The sequence below is a fragment of the Vigna unguiculata genome, chromosome 1 (assembly GCF_037176805.1).
Source record: "Vigna unguiculata cultivar grain cowpea cultivar isolate G323 ecotype 2 chromosome 1, ASM3717680v1, whole genome shotgun sequence".
Lineage (NCBI taxonomy): Eukaryota > Viridiplantae > Streptophyta > Magnoliopsida > Fabales > Fabaceae > Vigna > Vigna unguiculata.
The window spans coordinates 25,890,349-25,917,394 of record NC_140792.1 but is presented as its reverse complement, the minus strand read 5'-3'; the positions used below and the strand labels follow the sequence as shown (position 1 = coordinate 25,917,394).

The following is a 27,046-nucleotide window of genomic DNA, read 5'->3' as shown; positions in this document are numbered from 1 at the left end:
ATTAAATAAATACTTATTTATTTATTTAATTTTCCCAGGTCTTACACAGAAACTCACTTTTGTCATCTTCTTGTTGGTGACTGACACTGAATATTGGTTTCTGGGGATACAACAGCAGATGTAGACCTGGACTGAGGAGGTGACCAGGGCAAATTTTCGGAAAAGGTTCATGAAGAAGTACTTTCCCGACAATGCTAAACATGAGCGAGAAGCTGAGTTCCTTTCCTTGCAGTAGGGGAACATGTCGGTGCAGGCATATGTGGACCGATTCAAGTATCTAGCGAGGTATTACTAGTAGGCAGTCATAGAAGAATGGCATTGTAGGAAGTTTGAAGGTAGCTTGAAACATGAGCTGCGTCAATTCATTATATTGTTGAGAGTTCGTGAGTTTCTTGTCTTGGTGGAACAAGCCAAGAGTGTCAAGCAATTGAAGATGGGACCTAGTCGGGTTAGTCGACCCCAGAAGAACAATGTAGAGGATAGACAACAGAAGAAGCCCTACAGTCGACCCTAGACGTCCTCACAGAAGTTCCAGTGTTAAAATTGTGAAGGGATTGCCTTAAAATAGCAGGCAGCGTAGGAGGAAGTGCTAGCACCCGCAAGTGCTATGCTCTTGATCAGCCAGGACATTTTACTAACAAATGTTCTAATAAGAAGACGACTTCTGGACCACGACCTCAGCTACATTCCATAGAGAGACCTAGAGCTGCGAGCTGAGTATTTGCCATGACTAGCACTGAAGCCATCTGGTCAGGTAACCTCACACTGGACTATTGTTTATAGTTGGGTAACGGTGTGTTGGTATTGTTTGATTCAGGAGTTACACACTCCTTCATATCTCACGACTGCGTGAAGAAACTGATATTGTTGACTCGTGATTTAGGGTGCAAGTTAATATTCTTAACCCCAACGTCTGGACAAGTTTCAACAAGTTCTGCCTGTATTGGATGCACAGTGGAAGTAGAGGGCCAAAAATTCAAGTTGAATCTTGTATGCTTGCTTCTAGAGGGTCTAAATGTAATATTGGGAATGGATTGGATTTCTATCAACCATGTTGTGATTGATTGTGGACGGCGCAGAGTAGTGTTCCCTAAAATGGAAGGAGTAGGCCTGATATCGAAACAATAGGCCATGAGAGAGATGAAAGGAGGAGCCACTTGCTTCGTGATAGTCACTCAGACTAAAAAGAAAAGCATAAAAGATGCATATTAGAAGTATACCAGTGGTAGATGAGTACACTAACATGTTTCTAGATGAAATTCCTGAACTACCACCAAGTAGGGACATAGATTTTCTATTGATCTAATCCCTAGAATAGGTCCAGTGTCTGCGGCTCCTTACAAAATAGCATTGACTCCTTACTATTAGCTACCAAAGGCTCTTTACAAGTTAACATAATATTAATAACAATTAAATTTTACATACATATGCATTAATTTATAAAATTTACCCTTGCTGATGCAAGTAAGGTCGAGGAAAATTGGCTCAAGTAAAGTCAAATTGGCCTAATTTGAGCAAAGTTTTCCTGGATCGAAGGTCAAGATGAGTTTATGCAGGATGGAGATCGAGTCTAGTCAGCCTAGACCGAAAGGTCAAGCTAAGTCAGCTCATACCGAAAGGTCAAACCAAGTCAGTCCAAGCAAAAAAAATTGAAATCAATTGTCTACGTTAAAAAATATAACGAGTTGACATTGGCCATAGGTCAAGACGTGTCTGCCCATGCCTAATGTCCAGTCAAGTTGACTTGGGTCCAAAGATCGAGTCGAGTCAGGTCAAGCTTTGAGTTGATTTAGCCCAATATGATGGTTGAAATGTGTTGACCCTAGTCAAAGAATTGAGATGAGTCATCTCAGGCTAAAGAATCAAGTCGATTCAGCCTAGGCTAGAGAATACTCAACAAAGGTTAAAGTTGAGCCAAGTTGCCACATCATGAAGGTGAAGAAGAGTTGGCCTAGATTGAAGGTCGAGAGGAATCTGCTAGAGTCGAAGGCTAAGTAGAGTTGACCTTACGCGAAAGTTGAGCAAAGTCGACTCCAATTGAAGGTCAAGTCAGGCCAAAGGTCAAGCTAAGTCAGCTTGGACAAAAGATTCTGAGTCGATCTAGGTTGAAGGTCGAGCTGAATTGGCTTAAGTTAATGGTAGAGCCAAGTCAGCACGAAACAAGGGTCGAGCGTAGTCGACCTTGGATAAAGGTTGAGTCAAGTCATCCAAGGTCAAAGGTTGAGCCAAGTCATCTCAGACCGGAGGTTAAGATGAGTTATTCTATGTTACATCTCGTGGCGAGTCTTTACCGATCAGAGGTCAAAAAGAGTAAATGCATATCAAAGGTTAAGACGAGTCAACTCAAGCCAAAGTTCGAGAATAGTTAGCTTGAACGAAGGGTTGAACCAAGTATTCCTAGGTGTATGGTCTAGTTTAGTCATTCTAGACCAAGTTTGAGTCAAGTCAGCATGGTCCCAAGTCGAGTTGAGTCAACACAATCACAAGTTAATCCGAGTTAATTCAAGTCAGCCCAGACTTGGATGGAGCCAAGTCAAGCCGAGTGAACTTGACCTAGGTTAACACGAGATACGTTGGGTCTAGGTAAAAGCGAGTTGGCGCAACCCATGTCTAATAGACCTAATAGTCGGGTATATTGAATTGATCTCACTATATTTAATCTAATTAAAATAGTGGTTTTAATCTAGATTTAATCAAATTTTAAATTGGATTAAAAAAGTATAAATTTAATTAATCTAATTAAAATGTATCTAGATTATAGATCCAATCTATTTTTTGGATTTAAATTAAATCTAAACTGAATTTTGAATAGACCAATCCATGACCACCTTTAAGTACTAAATCCATTTAGTCATGTTTAAACTTGTAGTAATTAGAAATGCAATAACGTCTTTGGTTGCTACTTACCATTCCTAAGAATGAACAATTTTCAAATTAGACAAACAACATTTAATGTGTGCTTATGTGTTTTAGAAGAGTACAACCAAAAACATATAGACTCTCAACTCACCCCTTTATTACAAATTTATAGAGTCGATTAAACAATAAATGAATTGCAAATGTAATAATTCTCTCCGTAGGTTCTTTGTATTCAATTTGCTCCTTTCTTTTTCTACACCTAGAATGTTCTTCAAATACCCTTTGGTTTAGTACGATTAATCATAAACACTCGTTTATAAATCAACAATCCTTCACATGCTTTCGTTTATCCTATATAATACTCCTAATAAGGACACAAGTTTTGTCATAAATAATGAACATGGACCACAAATGGGTTATGTCATAAATAATACTCCTAATAAGGACCCTTCCATTTATTTATTATCACTCATGGATAAAACCTATTAAACATGTGTTTTTAGTATCTTATTTTTCTTAAGAATGTGTCTTTTCTAATGCCACACTAGCGCAACGAAGACTTCCTATGCTCTAGTTAAAAATGGATTTTTATGTCGGTTCTAGAACTAACATAGATACAATTGGCATATAAATTTTTCCACTTTCTATGTTGGTTATTGCACAACCGACATAGAAAGTCCCACTTTCTCTCTCAAACCTTCCATCAACTTCGGCTTGCTCCCAAAACCTTAAAGCTCAAGACCAAGCAGCAGGAACTCCTCACCCATAACGCCACACCCATCCTCATCTACGTCCTTGCCTTCATCACGCGCCTCTTCATAGGCAACATGCTTTACCCCATCCCCATGCTCACCGTCGTTATCATTCACTCCCTATTTCACTTTCTCTGCCTCTTCGTTTTCATCTACAAGGTCTGCATTCTCACCACCCCTTTCTTTGCCTCCAATACCACTCTCGTCGCCTACTTCTTTGCCAAGGAGGTTTGGGACTTAGGCACCGACATAGCAAACACAACAAACATAATAAGAACATTATTACACCTACATTGATCTCAATATGAATGAAGAAAACCTAAATGAGAGGAAAACACGCACTTACCAAACGAAAGAGTTGCGAGAGCTAGAAGAGGAAAGTCTGAGTGCAACACAAGAATGCTGGGTGAAGAAGGAAATTAAACATGTTATTAATCGACATAGAAATTCTTCTACTTTATTACAAAATTACCACCCCCCTTATTTTTATGTCGATTGTAGTCATGACTGACACAGAAAGTCTTGTTATATTTATAATTTTGCTACCATGTCACTTATTATGTCAGATGGATTATGGTTGGCATAATAATTTGTCATAAAAAGTTAGTTTTGCATTATTGCCAATTCCAAGTTAAACTCGTTAGAGTAGAAGATCTACAATTGTGTTAATAGTACCAAATTATTTAACATTTGGTTATATATTATTCTTTCAAAACTTACGTTTTATTTTTAGTGGTTATTTTAAATTGTAAAGTCAAAGTCGATTCATGGAGAACAAAATAAGCTAAGGAAAATGGTCAAAATTATTCGGTGCAAAGACTTGTCATAATTCCATGTACCTTCACCTTCCACTAATGAATTTGAAAAAGCTCAAATAAGTGGAAGAAGAAGGGTTTGAGATTATTATGCCTCAACCAACACATTAAACAATTGCACATGTTTCATACATTACTGACTAATTATTTGAAGAATACATCGTCTTAAACGTCTTCTCATATTAAGAACTACATGGTTGCATTGATAAATCTATGTATTTTTCTACTAGTTGAGACATACTTGCACAACAAAGCTACCACCTTTTTCCTCTAGGAATTTAGTTTCTATCTATGGTAGGAGCTTCATAAGAACCCTAAGGTGTAGTTGTCCAAGGTTATTATTTGGTATCTCCTTAGATTATAAGCTCTTGTAAAAAAAGATATGAAAAAAGCTTCTTTAAATGTCAAACATCTAGCTAATAAGCATGATAGGAAAATACTGAAGGAGTATCAGAAGCTAACTATTCAGAAGGTCAAAGATGAAGTGAAAATGAAAGTTGATTCAAAAGCTAAAGTTGATGTAAACACTATTGGAGAAGCTAAAACCAAAGATGAAACATACACTCTAGCTCAAGTGGAAGATATTGTTGTTACAAATCATGTGCAAGACTTGCAGTTATTTGATGCTCCTTCCTCTAAATCACAAGGCTCAACACTCATACCAATGATTCTAGTTCGTGTAACATCTACAAACATATTAGACTTGATTCAATTGGCAATCCAAGAAACCATCAAAGAACAACACAAAAGGCTTTATCTTAATTAGTTACTTGAGATGGAACAAAGCAAAATATAATGATTAATTTTGTAGCAATATTTTTGTCATAACTTCAAGAGTTAATAACAGAACTACTTAGAGCATTTACGGTGTAACCTTCTACTCTATCCCTACCCACAACATCACCTTCTATATTGAAAACACCACCTATACCATCACCTTCATTGTTGTAAAATGATGGACTAAATTGTACCCTTTGCTGATTATGATAAAAATGGGAGAAATATATATTTTGCTATGTCAAGCATATTAGATGCATTGTATTGCATTCCATGTTTTTTAAAGGTTTAATTAATAATTTACTCTATATTTAGTTCTATGATTCATTTTTGTTCTTATATATGTTTTACTCAACTAAGTTTCTATTTTATTTTTAAATAGAGTTAATATACTACAAAAAAATTGCATATTAGCTACGACAAAATTCTTACCTAATCCGCAGCTAATTCTTCGCTAACAACTTTTGCTACAGAATAATTATGAAATTGCTAGGAAATGTTTCGTAGTTAAATCCAGGTAGCTAACTAGAGAAGGATATAATCTCTCGCTATTTCGTAGCTAATTCGTCCCTAATCCCTCGCTAGTTCCTCGTTAAAATGAAGTGGTAAAGTTTTAGAATTTCTAGCTAATTCGTAGCTAATTTGTCGCAACATTTATCTTGGTAATTCGTAACTAATTTATCGCAACTTTTCTCTCACTAATTCGTAGTTAATTTGTCGCAATTTTTCTCTCGCTAATTCGTAGCCAATTTGGCGCAATTTTTCTCTCACTAATTCGTAGCCAATTTGTCGCATTTTTTTTTCTCGCTAATCCATAGTTAATTTGTCGCAAATTTGTTCTTGCTAATTCATAGTTATCTTCTCCCAACTTTGCTCTCATAAATTTGTAGCTAATTTATCGCAAATTTGTTGTTGCTAATTCGTAGCTAATTTATCGCAAATTTGTTGTCACAATTTTGTTATCGTTTCTGTAGCTAATTTATCGGAATTTTATTGACACTAATTCGTAGCTAGTTTGTTGCAACTCTAGTGTCCCTAACCTATAGCTAATCCCTCACAAATATTGTTTTGTTAATTGCAATTACAAGAAATTTCACAAATAAAATTTATAATAAAATTTTAAAAATATATAATTTTGTTTTAAATTATTTTTAAATTATAAAATAATTTATAAATATTTTTTTTAATTTTACTAATATTAATACCTAAAAATTAAATTATGAAAATTAGTACTTAAATTAAATAAATGGAATCAAGTGTTTTATATGTTGAGCTAGCTACAAACACTGGTTCTACTACCTTTGATTTTGTCTGTATTGTAATTTCATATAGAAACATCCACATGTATACCATTACCATATTAAAAACAATAACTACTTCAAAACCTTGAAATATTATTATTATCTCGAGAGAAAATAACATGTATTTGGGAGCATGAAAAGACTCCTTGTTCTAGCGGGGATTCAACATGAAGCAACATTTTTGGACAAATCTTACATTACAACCATAAAATGTGGGAATTGCATCACGCCTTGCCTTATCTGGCCATTGTGAAGGGTATAAAAAATGCAAGTAATCAATGAGTACACATATGTATATTAATGAAATTACAATCAGAGTGCAAAGAAATCATTTCTCAACTCCATCACAACATATTTTAATTTTCAAAACTATCTTGTAAAATACAATTGACCCATCTGTTCCATGTGAAGTCTTAGCTCATATTTTATTATATTTCTATGGTAAAGGGAGAGGGGAAGATAATAAAGTAGTGGGAGGAAATGATGACATTGGTGTGTAAATTATCTTCCTTGGACAAGAGCACTGAATACCTGGCTATTTCCAGCAAGAGTGGCTCCCCACTCAGTAGAAGACAACAGGATTTGTGAGAGGGAAATCACAACTTGCTTCATGTCAGGAGGTAATACAGGATCCTCTTCCACACAGCTTTGTCAGCATGGCAATCTATGTACAGACACAACGGAACAAAATTGTTAGTATTTTGAGGTTGTGAAGGGGATAGTTGAAGGGATAGAGAAAATGTGTAGATAGTAGAGTGTGAAAGTAGTAGTTGGAGAAATGTATCTTGTAGTTGAGAGTAGTTGTATTGGATGTTGTGTTAGTTGTTCTTCTTGTTGCAAATGGTAGGATACATGGGGTATTTATAGACCCATAGATTATTCTAGAAACTTCTAGCTAGAACTTGAGCAAATAGTTCTAGATTTTTCTACATAGTAGAATGTTCTTGATTTTTCTTCCTATTCTAAGCTTTTCTCCAATACTAAGCTTTTCTCCAATACTCTAGAAGTTTCATTACATTTCAATAACTCTATCTTAGATTTTTCTAGATTGTTCTAGAATTTGCATTATACTTTAATACTCCTCCTTGATGCAAATTCGGTAACTCCAAGCATAGCGCATAGTAGTTCAAACCTTGGTCTTGGTAAGGCAGTACTCAAGTCGTATCTTCATATTTGTTTCCGCTTCTCTGATGAAGTGGTACTTAATTGCTATATGTTTTGTTCGACTGTGATGCACTGGGTTCTTTGTCATTGCAATAGTTGACTTATTGTCGCAATAAATTGTAGTAGGGCCACGTTGTTTTTCTCCCATATCTTTGAGTATTCTTCGAAGCCATATAGCTTGACTTGTTGCTTCAGCTGCTGCCACATATTCTGCTTCAACGGTTGATTGTGCAACTGTGGCTTGCTTCTTTGACACCCAAGAGAATATTCCCGATCCAAGCGAGAAAGCATAGCCTGAGGTGCTCTTCATGTCATCTATTGATCCTGCCCAATCACTATCGGTGTAGCCAATGATCCTTGAGTTAGTAATGGTTTTGTACCATATTCCAAACTCCTTTGTGCCTTGTAAATATCTTAAAATTCTTTTCCCTACTCCATAATGAATCTGACTTGGCTTTTGCATGAATGTTGATAGAAGACTTGTGGCATACATAATGTCTGGTCTTGTGATTGTGAGATATAAGAGACTTCCAATCAAACTTTTGTAGCGTGATGCATCTGTTTCTTGTGCTCTATCATCTTTTTGTAGTTTCTCATTTACCATCAATGGAGTAGCGACAGGTTTACAGTCATACATCTTGAACTTCTTCAATAGGGCTTCAATATATTTCTTTTGAGAGATAAATATGTCGTCTTCTTGTTGTTTCACCTCTATACCGAGGAAATAGTTCATCAACCCAAGGTCGGTCATCTCAAATGCCTTCATCATGTCTTCTTTAAATTCTTTTATCATCTACAAATTGTTTCCTGTATAGATAAGATCATCGACATATAAGGAGACAATGAGGTGATACTGACCTTGTGCTTTAATATATAGTGTTGGCTCACTTTTGCTCCTCTTGAATCCTTGATCGATGAAGTATTGATCAATCTTGCTATACCATGCTCGAGGAGCTTGCTTCAAGCCGTGTAAGGCTTTTTTTAGTCTTAGTACTTTGCCTTCATTGCCTTTATTAATGAAGCCTTGAGGTTGTTCAACATAAATCTCTTCTTCGAGCACTCCATTTAGGAAGGCTGATTTGACATCTAGTTGATAGATGTTCCATCCTTTTTGTGCTGCTATGGCTATTAGAGCTCTTATTGTATCTAGTCGTGCAACTGGAGCAAATGTCTCATTGTAGTCGATTCCTAGTTGTTGTGAGTATCCTTTTGCAACCAATCTGGCCTTGTGCTTTTGTATAGTTCCATCAGGATTGAGCTTTGTTTTATATACCCATTTCACTCCAATGATGTATTTTCCATGAGGACAGTTTACGAGCTTCCAAATGTTATTCTTCTCAATCATTTTAACCTCTTCTTCCATAGACTTGACCCATACTTCTTGCTTTGATGCTTCCTCATAGCAGTTAGGCTCAATCATGGCCATATTGCAGGTTTCGTATATGTCTACCAAAGATCTTACTCGTCTTGGAGTGGACTCTAGTGAAGAATCTTCTAATGGAGGTGGAGAAGGCGTACATGAAGCTTCTTCTTCTTGATATTGTTGCACTGGGACTAAAGTGTTGCTTTTAACAACTTTTTCTTCTTCCTAATTCCAAGAAGCATTTTCATCAATTTCAACATCTCGACTAATGACGAGCTTTTTTGTTTGTAGGTTGTAAACTCGATAGCCTTTTGATTGTGTGCTATATCCCAAGAATATTCCTCGTATAGTCTTGTCTTCAAGCTTGTGCCTCCTTTGATCAGGAACATGTATGTAGCAGATAGATCCAAATACTCATAGGTGTTTGGTTGATGGCTTTCTTCCACTCCAAGCTTCAATAGGAGTCTTGTCTTTGACTGCCTTAGTTTGACATCTGTTTAAAATGTAAACTGCAGTGTAGACTGCTTCAGCCCCAAAAGTGTTAGGCATACCTTTCTCTTTTAGCATTGATCTTGCCATCTCCATATTTTTCCTTTCTGATACACCGTTTTGTTGTGGAGTATATGCGACTGTGAGTTGTCTTTCTATGCCTTCATCTTCGCAAAATTTGTCAAACTCGCGAGATGTATACTCCTTTCCAGGATCACTTCTAACTACTTTTATCTGTTTTCCACTTTGCTTCTCAACAAGGGCCTTGAATTTCTTGAATATTCCAAAGACTTCTGACTTTGCCTTTAAGAAATAGACCCATGTCATTCTAGAGAAGTCATCAATGAAGAGGATGAAATACCTATTGTTATGATGTGAAGGCGTCTTCATTGGTCCACAAACATCAGTATGGATCAACTCTAGTAAGTCTTTTGCTCTCCATGCTTTGTCGGTCGAGAATGGTAATCGATGTTGTTTACCAAGGAGACATCCTTCGCATGATTCATTATTCTCCTTTAAGCATTGAAGATCTCTCATCATGTTTTTCTTATATAGAAGCTTTAAGGCATATGTGTTGAAGTGGCCAAATCTCCTATGCCAAAGCCACGAGTCATCAACTTTTGCCTTCATGGCAATATTAGTTCCAGGTTTGAAGCTTATGGGAAAGCTTCTATTTCTCTTCTCCATTTTTACTTGGCCAATTTCTATCTTTCTACTGTCATAAATTTTGCATGTATCTTTCTCAAAGTGGAGAGAATATCCATTCTCCATCATTTGGCCAATACTTAAAAGATTCTCTTTAAGATTGGGAACCAGTAAAACATCCTTGATGAATTTCGTACCTTTCTTTGTCTCCACCATGACAGTTCCTTTGCCTTGAGACTCCACTGTGGCATTGTTTCCTAGTCGAACTTTGACATTGACAGATTTATCAATGTCTTTGAAAATGCTTTGATCTTTGGCCATGTGATTGTTGCATCCACTATCTAAGTACCGACTTTCTCCTCCGTTAGGAGATTCTTGGTTGGCATAAAATAAGCATTGCTCCTGATTATGTTCTTCAGCAAAGTTTGCGTGATGCTTATTTTTATTACGACAATACTTCTCTATGTGGCCAAATTTCTTGCATTACTGACATTGACCTTGTGTTTGGATGGAGCATTTCAACAATGCTTAGAAAATGAAATGCTTTGCATTTGAATTGTTTGAAATCAAATTCCATTCATTTTTTAAATAATTTGTTTGGATAAGGAAATTAAAATACCTTACATTTCAATTTCTTGTTTGGAAAAAAAAATTGAATTTATTGTGAGATAAAATTTAATTTTAACGATATTTATTTTAGGCTTAATTATGTTTTGAATTTATGATAAATTTGGAAACCTGACGATCAAGAAGGGCCCGACAACACGGAAAGGTCTGACAACCCGGACGCGCCCGACGACCTAGAAGAGCCGACGACCTAGACGGGTCCGACGACTCGGACGGGCCTTCCAAACCTTTGGGTTCGTCGGGCTCGTCGGGTTCGTCTGGATAGTTTGACCCGTCCGAGTCGTCGGGTCCATCTATGTCATTGGGACCGTCCATGTCGTTGGGTCCGTCTGGATCGTCTTGACAGTTTGGAAGGGTCCATCCAGGTTGTCGGGCCCGTCCAGGTCGTTGGACCCATCTAGGTTGTCGTGCTTGTTTGGGTCGTCGGGCCCAAAGGTTTGGAAGGGCCCGTTCAGGTCGTTGGGCAGTCTGTGTAGTAAGGCCCATATGGGTCGTCAGGCTCATCCGGGTCGTCGGGCCCATCTGGATTGTCGGGCCCGTTCGGGTCGTCGGACCCGTCTGAATTGTCGGGCCCGTTAGATCATTGATCTTGTCCAGATAGTCTGCCCCCGTTTGAGTCGTCGGGCCATTCTGGGTTGTTGGGCCCGTTTTGGTCGTACGGCTCGTTTGGGTCATCGGGTCCGTCCGGGTCGACGGGCCCGTCTGGGTCGACGGACAGGCCCGTCTAGATCGTCGAGCCCATTCAGGTCGTCGGGCCCGTCTGGATCGTTGAGCCCATTCGGGTCGTTGGACCTGTCTGGGTCGTCGGACCCGTCTGGGTCGTCGAACCTGTCTGGATTGTTGAGCCCATTCGGGTCGTCGAACCCGTCTGAATTGTCAGCCCATTTGTGTCATCGGGCCTACCAAAGAGTCTAGAATGTGAGGATGAGTGGGAAGAATTTCAAATTTCACCTATTTTGAGGGTATTTGAATTTCTACTAATTTAACCAATTTAAATTCCTCAAAAAAATGCTTGCATTTGAAATGCTTTTTAATTTTTGTATCCAAACAAAGCATTTCATTACAAAGCAATCTAAATTCTTCAAAAAAATGAATTATTTCATTAAAATACTCTATCCAAACACACTCTGAGGTTTTCCATGATGCCAACAATCTTTTTCCATGTGACTTGTCTTTTTACATATGCCACATGGGGGATATTTTCCTTGACGAGTCATAAGGAAGCTTCTAGAATTTTCTTTATTTCTAGAAATTTCTCCTCTACTTTTATTTCTTTCATATTCTTTATTCTGAGACCGTAATTTTAGTTTTGATTGAAAGGCATTTTCGACTGAGTCTTCTTCATGCCTTTTCAATCTTTGTTCATAAGCTTCAAGAGAGCCCATTAGTTGTGTTACTGACAATGTGGCCAAATCTTTTGTTTGTTCAATCGCGGTTGCGATTGCATCATATTTTTGGGGAATAGAAATTAAAATTTTCTCAACGATTTTTTTGTCCAGAATAGTTTCCCCATAGGCTCTCATCTGACTAACTATTTCCTTTATTCTACAATAGTAGTCTTTAATGGTCTCAGATTCTTTCATTCTTATTAATTCAAACTCTCGTCTTAGAGAATGAAGTTTAACATTACGTACCTCATCACTTCCTTGAAACTCTTCTTGTATTGTGTTCCAAGCTTGCTTTGCACTTGTGGCACCTATTATTCTCGGAAAGATTGTGTCATCAACTGCTTGTTGAAGAGCAAATAAAGCCCTTGAATCCTTCTGTTTGTTTTCCTTCAACTCCTTCTTCTGAGCTGCAGTAAGAGTGGAAGTGTCTTCTGGAATAGTTAATCCCTCTTCTATAGTGTCCCATAAGTCTTGGGAGCGAAAGAATGTCTTCATTTTGACACTCCAAAAATCATAATTTTCTCCTGTGAAAATAGGTACTGGAATTGATGATGTTTGATTAGTAGTGGCCATAGGTTGAGAAAATATTTTGGAAGTAGTATAGAATGGAGTTCTAATTTTTTTTTGAAGTAGTTGAAAAGTTTATCTACGCCCAGTAGATGACCGGACGTAGCTCTAGTACCACTGTTAGTATTTTGAGGTAGTGAAGGGGATAGTTGAAGGGATAGAGAAAATGTGTAGATAGTAGAGTGTGAAAGTAGTAGTTGGAGAAGTGTATCTTGTAGTTGAGAGTAGTTGTATTGGATGTTGTGTTAGTTGTTCTTCTTGTTGCAAATGGTAGGATACATGGGGTATTTATAGACCCATAGATTATTCTAGAAACTTCTAGCAAGAACTTGAGCAAATAGTTCTAGATTTTTCTAGATAGTAAAATGATCTTGATTTTTCTTCCTATTCTAAGCTTTTCTCCAATACTAAGCTTTTCTCCAATACTCTAGAAGTTTCATTACATTTCAATAACTCTATCTTAGATTTTTCTAGATTGTTCTAGAATTTGCATTATACTTTAATAAAAATATCGAGATCAATGAGCCAGTAGAATAAAACCTTATGCAAAATGTCATCCCTTGATATGGACTTTAAAGTTGATGTAGTTTTGTTTTGTTTTTAATTTTCATTAGTCCAAGAGAAACTATGAAACAAATTAACATTTTCTTAATTAGGTTGTGAGTTGGACGATCTTCAAGCTTCTTGGGTGAGAAACCAAATACCCCAAACCGTGAATATAACAGTAGAAAATGGAGAAGTCATCTTACCTTATGTACACAATCATGAGGATACTGATCCATCAGAGTAGGATCAACGAGGTTACTTGTGATTGCCATGCTAACGGAATCAGGTGAATTCCTAAGAATTGCCAACATTTACAATTTAACAAATATTAAGGTTTTGCCTCAGAAAATAGTTACAATTTGCAACTATAAACCTCGAGAACTTACATGATAAATGAAACAAGGAGAAAATTTAGACGTGCATAATAAATTCGAAATTCGTCATTTTAACATGTTGCGAGAAAACACAGATGTTGTTGCTGCCAAGTTTAGAATAAAAGAAATGTAATGCATCAGAAGTCAAAGCAAAGAAGTTTTCTAGTTTTCATTGCATTTGATTTAAGGTTTACTTGTCATACGTAAATTTAGTATCCTCAAACTAGGCACAACCTATCCTATGTACCATCATTACCAGATATATTAGTGACTTGACGGCTATGATTAGTTAATTATATTTCAATAGATGCCAGTGATAGTTTTTGCACTATAATGTATAATGTCTCATAAGGGAACTTACAATAGATGTCAATGATCATTTTTCAAGACCTTGTGTTTGAATGATGGCCCCCTTCCCTGACATAACCTCAAAAAGAACAACACCAAATGCATACACATCACTTTTAGTCATTGCAAGGCAATTGCTAAAGTATCTGCAAAATATTATAAATAGGAAAAAATCATTCTTTCTCTCTTTCCATATAAGAGGAGTGTTTCAGTACAAGTAGACATACTCTGGAGCGAGATATCCATATGAAGTTACACAACTAAAAGTATATGGCCATAAACCTGGTCACGTAGGAGACCATAGTAAACAGAGAAAACATTCATTGAGGCAAAAATCTCTTCATATGAAAAAACTACAAGCCTATCCATGTCCAACATGTGAGGTATTAGGGCTGCAATAACCAATTTTAATCAATTTTAATCTAAAATTGTCACATAGAGGTCGTGAGTGTAAGTGTGTGTATAAGTTCAAGTAAATGAATACAAATATGTAGTCAATTAACATGTGTAGACTTCAAAAAAAAGTGTATGCTCGAGAGTTCAATCCAATTAGTAGGGTGATTACACACAGTGTTCTTGATATTGGATAACGAAAAATATCAGCAACCCCAAAAACCTTTATAAAGTTATAACGAAAATCATAACGGGTTATAGCGCAAGTATTACGGTAAAAAAAATATAATACCACCACATATAATTTTAATGAAAAAGTAATGATATTATGTATAAAAATCCAATTAATAATAACATCATATCAAAACACTACAAATTTAAAGTTTAAAACATAAAATAGCAACAAATCATTAAATGTATGTACTAAGTTTCTTTCTAATCATCATATCCTTCTTCAACTCCAACATAATTGTCTTCAATGTCATCATCCAATGGGGCATATCCCTCCTCCTCTTCCCCTTCTGAGAGAATCTTGTCAAAGTTAAGTAATCTATCAAACTCAGAATCAGAGCTATCATGCAATTCATTTTGAACTTGAATTTGAGTCCTCTCTTTACCCTTCTTAGGTTGTGTTGGAGTTGGAGTTGGAGTTGCACCTAGACCTTTCTTAGAAGCATGGGAAGATCCAATAACAATACCATCACTTGATGGTTGCTTTCTTTTATTAGTTGCTTGTCTCCTTGTATAAACTACTAGTTCTCCAATACCTGAAGCTTCATAAATAATTGCCCAAATAAGAGTGGGATCATCATGAAAAACCAAATCATTACCTCCCTCTTCATTATCGTTATCATCATCAACTTCCTCATTAACCACTCATTACATTCATCAATGTCATTCAATAGAATAGGGTCTATTTCATCCTTAATATTGTATCTTTGAGCAAGTTGTTAATTATACTTTATGTAAACCAAATCATGTAACCTTTTGTGGTCCAATCTATTCCTTTTCTTTGAATGAATCTGCAATGTGAATAAGTAATATGTAAATTAATTTCTTTCTACAACTTACAAACTAATATAATAATGAAATGAGTCATGTCTTATTACTTGCTAAAAAACACTCCAATTGCACTCACATCCCGATGAACTACTTGTCAAGCTTAAAATCTTGATTGCTAGCTTTTGTAAGTTAGGAGCTGCATGCCCATAATTCTTCCACCATTGAGCTACACAAGCAATGAAAGTGGCTTAGAATGTAACCATTATATCTTAGCACAATTTAAAAAGTGTTTAAGTGTCTTACCTGGGGCTGTGGTTTTCCTTGATTCTTTGGCAAAATCATCACCAAAGAGTCCATTTTCACTCTTATAAAGAGGCAAATCAGTTAAAAATTTTTGTTGCACATCTTTACTTGGCACCAACCTCCTGATGCAATCATATAATCCATTTATAACTTCCAAATCATATTCCATGTCCGGGTTGGAATAAAAGAACTCTGGGTTCAAAAAGTGACTAGCAACATGCAAAGGGCGATGAAGTTGACATGTCCATTTGTTATCAATGATTGTAAATACATCATTCTATTTACTTTCATCTTTGTTGAATGACTTCACTATTTTTTCCTTGGCTTTCTCCATTGCTTCATATATATAACCCATAGTTGCTTTTCTTTCCCCATCCACTAGACGAAGCACATGAACAAGAGGAGCCATGACTTTGAGAGTAAATACTACTTGATTCCAAAATGAAGGCATAAGAACAATTTTGGTAGCCTCCCTCCCCTTAGCTACCCTGGATAGCTTGTTATTGCTCCATACATCAGAGGTGAACATTTTTCTCAAATTTCCCTTCTCTTGGTGCAACCTTTGTAATGATAAATATAAGGTAGCAAACCTTGTTGTCAACACCCAATTTCGTCCGGGTAAATAAATTTATTTTAAAAAAGATTAAAAAAATAAAAAAAAATGTGAAACATTATTTTCTTCAAAGATTTTCAAACTTTAATTTTAGAAAAAAAAAAGCGAGATGAAAAAAAAGAATAAAGAGGGAAGAGCCTAATTTGTTATTAATTATCGCACTCCTTCTCATGAGCCCAACAACTCAACCTGCTTTCTACCATTTTTCCTGATAGAGAAATTAATGATATGATTCTAATAATTAAAAGCAATATCTCTTCATATAATTAGAATCAATATTATTAATTAGGATTGATTTTTGTTAACGATTAGAATCAATATTACTGATCTTGTTTGATTTTGTGCTCTGATTTGATCTCCATAATGTGCTACTATCATGACTAATTCCTTCCTTATATTGTTCATTACAATTAAGGCTGAGATTGCATTGATATTGCAAGGTGTCAGTATAAATACGCACTCTATCGGGACCGAAAAAAAAGAAAAAATTGATTCTCTACATTTCTCTAATTCTTTCCCATCACCACTCCCACACACACCTTCTCTTTTATCTCTCTTTTAAAAAAAATATTGAAGGAGGTAGAATAAAAAAAAGAGAAGAAAACATTCTCTACGCTCTCTCTTTCTCTCATTACCACCCACATAGACACCTCTCATCTTTATCTCCATTGGAAAAACAAACAAAAAAAAATATTAGAAGAGGAAGCAAAAAAAAAAGAAAAGAAAAAAGGTGAGGAGATATTGAAATTGTTTTAAGGTACGTCACTCTCAATTCTTTCATCTTTTGATTTAGTTTTTTTTTTCAATTTTCATTCTTTTTTTAATCATAAAAATATATGTTTCCCCTTTCATTATTGTCTGTCTGGCCGCTTGCGTCGCATGACATCTAATTTAGACTTTTGCTTTTCCTAAAAATATATACAGATGATCTAAAAATAAAATATAACTTTCTTTGTTTACTCTTTTATATCTATTTGGTTACTCAGGTCGCAATGACATCCACAACTACTCTAAAACAACTTTAAAAAAATATTAAAAATTTATAAATGATTAAAAAAATAAAAAATAAAAGATTAAAAAAAAATAGTTTACTTGAAGTATCTATCCGACCGCTCGCGTCACATGACACCAATTTTAAAATAATACTAAAATTTAGATAAAAAGATTTTGAAAATTATAAAACAAATTAAATCATTTTCAAATAATTTTCCAAATAGATTTTTCAAAAAGAACTACGCTACCATGATTCTCCATTCACATGGAGATACGTAGGAGCGAGGATTAATCCTCGTCGGGCCCAAAAAATCAAAAAAATAGTTTTGTTTTTTGTACATTCTTTTATTACTAATTTTTGGAAAAATATTTTGAAAAACCACAAAACTTTTGCACATTTAATTAAAGGTACAGTCTTAGGACGGGCGTTGTGGGGTGCTAATACCTTCCCCACGCGTAACCGACTCTTAGACCCAAATTCTGGTTTTTGGCAGACCTTGCTTTTTTGTTTATGGTTTTCCATAGTTTCCTATAATAACTATGGTGGCGACTCCAAACTCTGTTTTTACAAATAATTATCTCGGTTCGTCGTCCCGTCGCGATTTCGGTTGCGACAAATGGCGACTCCACTGGGGACGCTAGAGAATCAGACCATTTATTTGGATGTGCAAGATTGATGTGGTTTTTCTTCCTATTTTTTCTTTTCTCAATATTTTTTTTTGGGTATGCATTTTTTATCTTTTTTTATATTTAAAATAATTGTATGTGTATATTCAATCTTCTTTATTTTTGTATTTGGAATAATTGCCAGGTGTGGGTTTAGGTATGCATTGTGTTCCCCTTCACACACACATTTTATTCATTACATGAGTGGGGCCCTATACCCGGGTCTGAGTTCCTTAGAATTAGAGGGGATTGTGTAGCAGTGTCACAGTGGATGTACTTCCCAAGTGGTCATTGTGAGAACCCCAGCTAGAGTTGTTTGCTTCATTGGTACTCCCACTTCTTGTTGTTTACCAACTGTCGTGGGAAATGCCATGAAGTGGGCCATAGCTCTAGTGACCTTGATATTTAGGTATTAGGGAACTATCTTTGTGAGTACATATACTTCCGCTTATAACTTTAAGCATTAAACCCATGTTAAATAGAGACACTAAAGGGAGACTATTTGTGTCCTTTACTCTCACCTTTCCTTGTATATAATAATAAATGCATCACAATCACACCATTATTAGCCATAGACATACATTTCATTAGCATATCATGTGAATAAGTACCACTGTGATGCACAACAAACATGCATTGCATTCCATTTTGTGGTCATTCATGATACGTTATCCAAAGATTGAAACATATAGCATGCATCAACATAAATTAAAAAAAAACAAAAAAATTTGCACTACAATAAGTTCAAATTGTTTCTCACTTTTCTTATCACCAAATTCTTGGAATCTTTCTTATGAAAAATGGAAAAAATAATAAAACATTCTTTGGTCAAATCAGTGGATTGAATAAAGAAATAAAATTTTGTTTGTTATCACGTCTTTTGAAGCATCATATAGTCTTGCATACATGAAATTGCTCAAATTTATTTCCCTATCCATCTCTCTTCCACCATAAACCTTGTTTTCATTTCCATGGAGGATCATCATAAAGGGGACACATACCTTAAAATGATTTCAAGAAACTCTCTGAACAAAAAAAAATACAAAGGGAAGAAAAGTTCGCTAGACTAACAACTTTGAAGGACAGTCTAGGCAAAAAATAAAACAAAAAAGTGAAAAAAGAGAACCAAACAAGGGGCATCCTGTAAGTTGAAATCAATTATTTTCCTGTGAATTAATTTTTTTTTTTTTAGAAAAAACAATCATGTTTTGAAATGATGTGTGGCCATGTTTCTTTATCCAAAAAAACAAAAGTAATTATCCTTTGCTACCCAATTTGAGCCTTCCAAAACCAATTTCTTTCAAATTACCCTAAACAAGGATCACCCTCCCACTAAGGGTTAACATAATGTTTGCATTTGTTTCATCCGACTTGTAGTTCACCAATACAAAAATATCAAAAAAAAAAGAAAAGAAAGAAAGAAATGACATTGTTATATAGAAAAAAGCAAAAGTTTAAAGAATGAGAATAAAATGTCAAAATATAGAAAGAAAAAAATAAAAGTGAACGAAATGAAGTAAAATAAATATTGAATGGAATATTATTCAAAGATCCTTGTTTGAAACAACCATCACATCACTTGTTTGAGCCTTTACTATCATTCATTTCAATACCCCTAGCCTTGGCCACAATACAAGCCTAATAAAGTCCACATAGATCAAAGATTGATTATTATCTTTTGAAGGTTTTATTTAGAGGAAAATTTTGATTTGCTAACAGGTTTGTTCTAAAAAAAATTATAAAAAAAGGATTGAAAAAGTGTGTTCAGAGATTTTCTTTTAAACACTGGGGCAGTTTATGTTTGGTTGACATGTTTTCAAAACTTCAAAATTAGCATGGACAATCAGGCAATTAAGCTAAACTTCGGTTGTCCCCTTTCAATTCATTCTTCATGAAACTTCATCTTTGCTCCAATAATAACTCCGCTCTAAGCCTAAACCTTGACCAACCTTAGCATAGTCCATATTTATCAATCCCAAACCCAAACTGGGGCAGTCACTTTGTTTGTGATTCATATATTCTGATCATTCATTTTGAATTGGGGCATTTATTTACATTGAAGTCCGTGATCACATTAAGGGCAACCTGTAAAGACCCCGTCATTTTTTAATCTCCTCATTTGGTTGTCATTTTTTTTGAAATCCCCATCATTTTATTCATACCATCAATAACTGGAAAAGCCCAAACACATTTTGTCCCGAGACAAATTCAAATTGGGACAACTAACTAGTTAATCTTCATCACCTCGTCCAAACCTTTTCAAGCCCTTGGCAATTTCATGCATGTCATTCAAATAGTGTTTCAAAGAAATGATTAAAAAAGTGTTTGTTAGTAAATTGATTAGACCAAGGAAATGATTTGAAAAAGTAAAAAAAATATCAAAGTAGAATGACTCCATGAATTAGAAAATAACAATGAAATGGGGAACAATTCGAATGTTTTTTAAAAAAATGCAAAAGAAAATTCATACATAAGGCAATTCATACATCATACCAAGCCATGCATACATGAGTCATTGATCTTTTTGAATAAAATAGTTTACATCTTTCCAATCAAAACCCTCTTCACTCATATGAATGGTTATTGAATCCTTGCGTTTTAGAAGGAAGAAAATTAAAAAACATACACAATTTGGTTTCTATGATGTTTCTCAAATTTTGGTCCTTTTCATTTATATGAATGACCAATATACCCTAAGCCCAATTTCCATTGGCCCCTAAGTCCAATTCCCACACTAGTTCCTAAGCCCAGATTTCACACTAACCTCAAGCCTAGTTTCCACACTGGCCCCCCAAGCCCAATTTCCACTGGCCCCCAAGTCCAATTCCCACACTAGTTTCTAAGCCCAGATTTCACACTAACCTCAAGCCCAGTTTCCACACTGGCTCCCAAGCCCAATTTCCACATTGGCCCCTAAATCCAATTTTGTCTGGCCTCAAAGTTTTTTTCTAGCCTGTAAGCCTAGTTTTCTTTGCTCTCAAATTAAAATAAAGGAAAATGAAAAAGGTAAATTCCACCCATGCATCCACACATCCATGTATGCATCATCATATAGGTTCATAAAGAAAATCATAACATGTCATGCATCATCAAATCATCCATCATACTCCACAAAATCATTGAAAATCATATAAAAAAAAAGAAAAAGTCAGCAATGATATTTTTTGTTTAAGTCTAAAAAACGTTAGGCATTCACTTGGTGTTTGTCGACAATTCAAAAGCAAAATTTAGATTCTCCTTTTATACATCAAGACCCTCTACAAGGCAATGGTCATTGATTCCTTTGTCACATCGAGGCCCTCTGCGAGGCAATGGTCATCGATCTCTTTATATCAAGACCCTCTGTGAGGCAATGGTCATTGATTTCTTTTGTCACATCGAGGCCCTCTGTGAGGCAATGGTCATCGATCTCTTTACATCAAGACCCTCTGCGAGGCAATGGTCATTGATTTCATATGTCATATCGAGGCCCTCTGCGAGGCAATGGTCATTGATCTCCTTACATCAAGACCCTCTGCGAGGCAATGGTCATTGATTTCTTTTGTCAGATGATGACCCTCTACATGGTAATGGTCATCGTTATTTTAGATATAGACCCTCTCCTCAGTATTGGTCTAATCTTTTTTTTTTCAAAAAGTCAAAATACAAAAAGAATTTGGTTTTTCGGATTGGGACCCTCTACATGGTAATGGTCGTTGAATCCTTTAGATATAGACCCTCTCCTCAGGTTCGGTCTAATCTTTTTTTCAAAAAGTCAAAATACAAAAAGAATTTGGTTTTTCGGATTGGACCCTCTACATGGTAATGGTCGTTGAATCCTTTAGATATAGCCACTCTCCTCGGGATTGGTCTTTTTAAATTTCAAAAAGTAAAAAAAAGGTGTGTCGAATTAGGACCCTCTACTTGGTAATGGTCACCTAGTTCCTTTCAGATGTAGACCATCTCCTTTTGAATGGTGAAGTCGATCTTCAAATTTGTCTTCTTTTGAAACCCGAACGAAATTAGTGTTTTTATCTTTACTTATCTTTTATTACGATAATATGAAAAAAAATCAAATTTTCATATTATCTAGTATAATCTAAGTAAAGAGGGGCAGCTGTCAACACCCAATTTCGTCTGGATAAATAAATTTATTTTAAAAAAGATTAAAAAAATAAAAAAAATGTGAAACATTATTTTCTTCAAATATTTTCAAACTTTAATTTTAGAAAAAAAAAAGATGAAAAAAAAGAATAAAGAGGGAAGAGCCCAATTTGTTATTAATTATCGCACTCCTTCTCATGAGCCCAACAACTCAACCTGCTTTCTACCATTTTTCCTAATAGGGAAATTAATGATATGATTCTAATAATTAAAAGCAATATCTCTTCATATAATTAGAATCAATATTACTAATTAGATTGATTTTTGTTAACGGTTAGAATCAATATTACTGATCTTGTTTGATTTTGTGCTCTGATTTTATCTCCAAAATGTGCTGCTATCATGACTAATTCCTTCCTTATATTGTTCATTACAATTAAGGCTGAGATTGCATTGATATTGCAAGGTGTGAGTATAAATACACACTCTATCGGGACCGAAAAAAAAGAAAAAATTGATTCTCTACATTTCTCTAATTCTTTCCCATCACCACTCCCACACACACCTTCTCTTTTATCTCTCTTTTAAAAAAATTGAAGGAGGTAGAATAAAAAAAAGAGAAGAAAACATTCTCTATGCTCTCTCTTTCTCTCATTACCACCCACATAGACACCTCTCATCTTTATCTCCATTGGAAAAACAAACAAAAAAATATTAGAAGAGGAAGCAAAAAAAAAAAAAAGAAAAAAGGTGAGGAGATATTGAAATTGTTTTAAGGAACGTCACTCTCAATTCTTTCATCTTTTGATTTAGTTTTTTTTTCAATTTTCATTCTTGTTTTTAATCATAAAAATATATGTTTCCCCTTTCTTTATTGCCTGTCTGGCCGCTCGCGTCGCATGACATCTAATTTAGACTTTTGCTTCTTCTAAAAATATATACAGATGATCTAAAAATAAAATATAACTTTTTTTGTTTCCTCTTTTATATCTATTTGGTTACTCACTTCGCAATGACATCCACAACTACTCTAAAATAACTTCAAAAAAATATTAAAAATTTATAAATGATTAAAAAAGTAAAAAATAAAAGATTAAAAAAAGAGTTTACTTGAAGTGTCTATCTGACCGCTCGCGTCGCATGACACCAATTTTAAAATAATACTAAAATTTAGATAAAAAGATTTTGAAAATTATAAAACAAATTAAATCATTTTCAAATAATTTTCCAAATAGATTTTTCAAAAAGAACTACGTAACCCTGATTCTCCATTCACATGAAGATACGTAGGAGCGAGGATTAATCCTCGTCGGGCCCAAAAAATCAAAAAAATAGTTTTGTTTTTTGTACATTCTTTTATTACTAATATTGGGAAAACTTAAATATTTTGAGAAACCACAAAACTTTTGCACATTTAATTAAAGGTACCGTCTTAGGACGGGCATTGTGGGGTGTTAATACCTTCCCCACGCGTAACCGACTCCCGGACCCAAATTCTGATTTTTCGCAGACCTTGCTTTTTTGTTTTTGGTTTTCCATAGTTTCCTATAATAACTATGGTGGTGACTCCAAACTCTTTTTTTACAAATAATTATCTTGGTTCGTCGTCCCGTCGCGATTTCGGTTGCGACACTTGTAATGACATATCTTACTAATTCCCTCTTATTTGTAAATTGTCTCAACAAACTCAAGATACTAGAATGACTATAGATAAAGCCAACAAGACTAAATCCTCTTTGAATTGTCTTCTTTATCAAAGGAAGCTTTCCAATGTCTTCAAGCATAAAATCTATATGTAACGTCCTAGCCGGAAATTACTTACTAAAATAAAACAAAATAAAATTTTAAATGAATAACCTCATTTATTATAAATAAATTCCCAAAATGCGAGAAGAATTTTAAACTTTAAGTCCAACGCGCCAAATCAAATAACATAAAGCGCGCCAAAACCGTAATGCGATATATTTGTCTATAAAATTATTACATTAAATCCATATTCTGACAAAAATAAAAATCGGTAAAACTCCTGAGAGGTCCCCACTCTGTCTCTATGCATCAACCTGCCCACCTGCATCAACATCTGCTCCTATGTAACAAGTTACATGATCATCGCCACACACACAGATAGGGTGAGCTCATTTAAATAAACCAAACAAAATTAACATTAAATACAACCTCTAAGCATTTAAAACCCAGGTTAGTATATTTCTCAATTCTACCCTTCCTTCTCCATTTCCAGTACTTGCATTTAGACATTTATCATTTGTATACCCTTTAAGTGAGATTAATGATCGATCTTTGCTGCACGAGTGTCTATTCGCCCCTCCGACTACAGGCCACCACCTGATAGTCCACACGTGGGAATAACTTTGCCACAGCATCTCACTGTGACACCAAGTGGAGTTCCCCAAAACAAACATAAGTTTGTAGTTGTTTCCAGACTACCAAAACTCCATCAGAATACACTGAAGAGGGCAATCATCCGAAACCTCGTCGTACGAGCCACAACCCGCACACTCCACTGAACTTCCTAAACCACCAGGCTACAACCTAAAGTGGTCACGTGTTACCCCAATACAAGATACACTCGTAATTGGGCCCCCAGCCAAAGCATCGTATCATGAACATCCCTTAAAGCAGTGTAGAAAACTTTTCTCGCGCACCATCACTGGACCAAATCCGCCTGGCGCGCATCTCACGTCGCTAGGCGGAATCCGAATCCAGACCGCCTGGCGGGCATCACACACTGCCAGGCACCAAGCGCCAAAACAAGAGTGTTGCTGCCACGTCACCGCCCGGCGGACCCCAAGCCTGCCGCCAAGCGCTAATCACCTTCCAGAGCCTCTACAACACTTCTCCCGCTTGGCGGAACCAACACTGCCGCCAAGCGCCTCGTAGTGTCCAGTACTGCTATTGCTCCACTTCCGCCTGGCGGAACCCACCCTGCCGCCAAGCGCCATCTCGTCTAGTGGCCACTGCCACTAAGTTGTCTGTCTATCGCTTGGCGGCTGGCCTCGCGCCGCCAGGTGCCATACCAGTAGCGCAATGCTACTAGTTTTTGGCACATCAAACGGGTTCTAATGAACCCCAAACAATTCAAGCACAGATTATGGTACCAGTATAATAGTCCAGTCGTAGTTCCATAACTTGATCTTTATGCACAGGTTTAATTATGCTAATGAATCCATATTACACATGCCATTTTAACACAACACCAATAAAGAGTATTACATTTTACGCTATTACAGGGACATACCTCTTCCTTGTCTAAACATATGCAAACCACAGAATCACACTTTCACATACATTCATTATATCATACTTCTCATTTAATAACAAGTTATTCTTTAAACTCCATCATACCTTACACTTGACATTCAACCCATTACCAATAAACGAACTCATTACCAATTAATCATCCACATTGTTTCCTCACATCCTCCAATTTATTACAATTACTATCAGGTTCAACATACCTAGGGATGGCAACGGGGCGGGGCGGGTACGGGTATCATGATCCCATCCCCATCCCCATAATAAAAATTCATCCCCATCCCCATCCCCAAACCCAACGGGTATACAACTTTTGACCCATCCCCATCCCCACCGGGTAACGGGTATTTTCTTATACCCATACCCATACCCATTTTTTTATTGTTCCATATATCAATTAAATATTTTTTATAAAAAAAATTAAAAATCACACCAACGGAATCATGATACTATCAAAATATTCAATATTAAAATAACATACTCTTTTTGATTTTCATGATGTCAAATATTAAGAAAAATATTATAATAGTATAAATCTCAAATTAAAGTATCAAATAACAACTAAATAAAATTCAAATAATTATATAAAAGCTAAAAAATTACACATTACTAAAATTTTATAATAACCAAAATATTTATTAATTTTACAAATGATCAGTGGTTTCATTTGCATTCGATCCACCTACACATAGAAAAAAAATGAAAAATTAGATATGATATAATAATTGAAATTGAAAATTTTAATTACTAGAATATAATGTACCTTCTTCATCAGATTCATTTTCACTCATGAGAACATCTTTTCCTTTTAATTTTTTAACACCTACAAACACCAAATGTAGAATATTAGATGAGAATTCACAAAAAATACTAACAAAAAATATTAATAAATTTGAGTAACTTACCTAGATGGTTTGAGTTCCATATCCAACTTCTTGTACACATCAAAGCCTCTATAGTAATATGATGAAGTCGACTACGGTGAGAAGTTAATATCTGACCACCAATACTAAAAGCAGATTCAGAAGCTACAGTTGTTATTGGAATAGCTAAAACATCCCTTGCAATTGCTTGAAGGGTTGGAAACTTTAACCCATTTGTTTTCCACCATGATAGGATATCAAATTCTTGTGTAACCGGCAAATTATCTTCTTCCAAGTAATAATCCAACTCTGTTTTCATAACTGTAGTTCTAGATTTTTTCTTTTTTGCCATAAACTCTAAAAATTCATTCGCATCATTATCAACATCCTTTCCCAACTCCAATGATGTAGCTCTATAAGAAGAAGTTTCATTCTTTTTTGATTGATATTCCAAAACCAAATCATAGCACATTTGACGAATCCTACTAAGTTTCAGATCAAAATCATTACCATACAATTTATAAAAATAATATTCTAACATGTCCATCTTGTACCTTGGATCTAAAACTGAAGCAATTGCCAATATATCATGAATAACACTCCAGTAACTTTCAAATTTCTTTAACATTTGTATTGCCATATTTTGAATGGTTATCTCAGGAGATTTAACCCAATCATTTATTGCAATCTTGATCTCACAAATCTTTGGGAAAAAGATGTTGGCAGTTGGGTATTTGGAGCCAGAAATGATTTATGTGATGTCATTAAATAATTTTAGCCTTCGACAAACATCCTTTGCAAATTCCCACTGCATATCAGTTGGCAAAGAAGTGTATTGAGCT

The 27,046-nt window shown here is 35.4% G+C and overlaps 1 pseudogene; it reads right to left on the bottom strand.

The window, feature by feature from the left end:
- Nucleotides 1–14,843: 14,843 nt before the first annotated feature.
- Nucleotides 14,844–23,855, bottom strand: LOC114189588 (uncharacterized; annotated as a pseudogene).
- Nucleotides 23,856–27,046: the final 3,191 nt, after the last annotated feature.